This window comes from Dichomitus squalens (genome assembly GCF_000275845.1).
Source record: "Dichomitus squalens LYAD-421 SS1 unplaced genomic scaffold DICSQscaffold_21, whole genome shotgun sequence".
NCBI lineage: Eukaryota > Fungi > Basidiomycota > Agaricomycetes > Polyporales > Polyporaceae > Dichomitus > Dichomitus squalens.
This window is the reverse complement of record NW_006766903.1, coordinates 195,472-198,560: the sequence shown is the minus strand read 5'-3', so window position 1 is coordinate 198,560 and position 3,089 is coordinate 195,472.

The following is a 3,089-nucleotide window of genomic DNA, read 5'->3' as shown; positions in this document are numbered from 1 at the left end:
TGGCTTACCTGGAGACAAGAGGTCGAAACTAGAGTCTCCAGGTAGCAAGGGATCCAGCTATATACAGGGAACGAACAATGGGCGCTAGAGAACAATAGCGTCGCCATGGGTACGGAGTACAAGGGGTGTAGGACAATAGCGGACGTGGGAACAAAGGGAGCTATTGTCCGTGTGTGGACAAAGGGAAACCGTAGCGAGTAGTGAACAATAAGGAAACGTACGAGGCAGTGGTCCGAATCGAAAAGGAAACGTAGCGCCGTGAGGGCGGTTCGTGACAGGTGCTCATTTGTGGGGTACATTCTCCCTAGCTTGCAAACATTTGCACGGACCATTTGTTCGATGCGCAGACTGATGAGCTGCTGTCCGAGGGCCTGGATGATCCTGTCTATGCTATTTGGTGACTGCACGTGAGTGACATTGAGATGCGTGAGTCGAAAGAAGCTCTCCCCAAACGTGCGCCTGATAGCCTGACTCCCACAAGACAGAACCCGAAGGTTTCCTTGGCCGAGAGGAGTGAGCCTTGCCAGGCCGCTCCAACCCAGTGGGGAAAGGGAGGCCTCTTCGAGCTCAGGATGCGCACGAAGAAAGTCCATGGCATCCATAGTGGATTCGAGTGGCATCCCGCAAAGACGCCTCAGCGTGAGGGATCCAGCACGGATCAGCTGCTCTGCATAGCGGAACGCATCTTGGTCAAGCAGCGCGACCGTGTCGAGTAAGGGAAGATGATGGACGAAGGCGGTGAGGCCAGCGCTCCCTGAAAGAAGGGTGGTCCGATGCGGTATTAGCACTTCATCGTCCGAAGCACCAGTCCGGAGGGCAGCGGCGCGCTCTGGTTCCTGGAGCCGTTGGGAGGTGGTCGACAGGAAGGCGGGCAGTACATACTGCACGTTGTCCTTCCAGCTTCCGATTTCCAGGCCACGAACGAGGTTGGCTCGGCGAGGGCACGAGGAGACTGTCCGGGCAAACTTTTGTGCAGACCGAAAGGAATGCAAGCGAGGGAGGCGGTACAGAAGGCTCTCGACTGCGTGTCTAAGAGGCTTACAGATCCGGGCATATTTCGCAACATTTCGTTGCCTAGCCGTAGGAGTCGCTTCGAATATCATCTGCCACACCTCGATCGGGAAGCGTAGGTCTTGCGATTTCGACGAAGCGCCTGGTGTGCGCATCACCTGTGATCGCCGTCGTGATCAGGACTAGAGGTGTTCCAGATTGAACAAGCGCATACGTACCTCTGATGTCTCCGGAACTACATGTGCTGCTTCGGCATGGTTCACGGCGCGAGGGACAGAGTGACACGACAGCATGGTAAGATCAACTCGACTCCGAGGCGAGGACGAGTCACCCGATAGACGGATTGCTTAGGGGGGCGGGGTCTTATTAAATGATTCACAATATAGTTTAGCACTATTGCTGCAGCTGCAGCAGATGGGAATGGAAGGTCCGATGAGATGAGAGATGCGATGATCTACACCCTTCAAGGAATTTCGAAGGCAGGAGTCATACTCACCTCGCTCTCTAATTCCTGAGGGGTCAAGCGCAGTACCGCAGCACGAGGTATTGAACGTGAATGTCGTCGAAGGTGGTTCCCCGCATCACTGCTACAGCGGCGTTCGAAGGCATATTTCCAGACGTTGTTATCTGATGAGTGTCGTTCCTCCGCGAATGGGCGGTTTGATGCAGGAGAGCACGTAGGGTCGACTTCAACACCGCCTTCTAACACGTGGGCATGGGCACCACGGCTGGAGCACCCATCCGACAAGAGCGCTGACGCCCCCTGTCTTGCGCCCACAGGGAAGACTACGTCATGTTTTCACCTGCGCGTCTTCAGTTGCTATCTGCAGAGGTCATAAAGCAAACACCGTGATAGGACAAACCTGTCTATACTGAGCCACGAAACTCTAAGGACGGTCCGACCTCACTAGACATGGTATTCGTAAGACATATGAGAACGTAAGGGGTCCTCGATGACACGTAGCGCGGCCAGAGAATTAGCGTACAATCTCTGTGACTTAGGCGAAACGACCCGCGGGAAATGCACGAGCTCCTGTGGAGTCCCAGACCTCGACAACGGGGTACCCATCGAACGCTACTTTTACTCTGGAGCCCAAAATTGCAGTCGTATCGGCCAAGAGAGAAGACTGAGCAGCTAGGAGGACGCGATGCATCTAGCACGCTGTATCTTGGTTCGCGACGAAGACAGGATTGTCCTCGTCAAGCCCGAGCTCGTCGTGACACTGGAAGGCAGCCAGCGGTGGGTAGTGTCGGGGGCGCGGTCAAGGTGCATTCTGCAAGCTGAGCACGCTTCGCTGGGCGCGATGCTCTTGACATCGTGAAAAGAGTTGACTGGGCAAGAATATGCGATGGTGGGCATTACAGTGCTTTGCAAAAAAGATTGCAGTGCGAAGCGCGCAAAATCCTGTTTGCCTCTATTTGCCCACCCGGGGAAACGCCCGCAATGCCGGGAGCCTCTTTGCAGCATGGTCGATTTTTCAGCTACGAACCTACCAAATATTTTCAGAAAGTTATATTGCGGAGGCAAAGGACATCGTCGTGCATTTTGGCAGTAGGAAAGCGGGCACGGACTCAAGCACGACTTTGACGGACGGAGTCCTTGTGAGCGCCCGGTTCCCGAAACAGAAATCCTCGCCGTAGCCGACGGGGGACCAGACAGGGGCAAACAGGATTTGCGCGCTTCGCACTGCAATCTTTTTTTGCAAAGCACTGGACGACTTTCCATAAGGATCTACGGCTCTACGGACGTCCGTAGATTTCTAGGCGGGGTTTGAAACAGTCTGTGGATCTTGGGCGCTAAACAAGCGGCATGTTCTGCTCATCATCAGCACGTGACTGGAGTGGCTTATGTCATGTCTGTATTTGGCATGCAGTTCGCTTTGTCATGATGGCTCCTTCCTTTCTCGTGGTCACGGCACCGTATGCCGAGGTCTACGGGCTGTCTACGGCCTGTTAGAGATTTAGAAAGGGGGGTCGGACCCCCCTCCTAGATTTTGACGTCCGTATCCTAAATTTCATCAGCGGAGTTCAGATCTGGTGTCGGCAACACTGCCCCTTGCCCAAATCGGTCTGTTTAG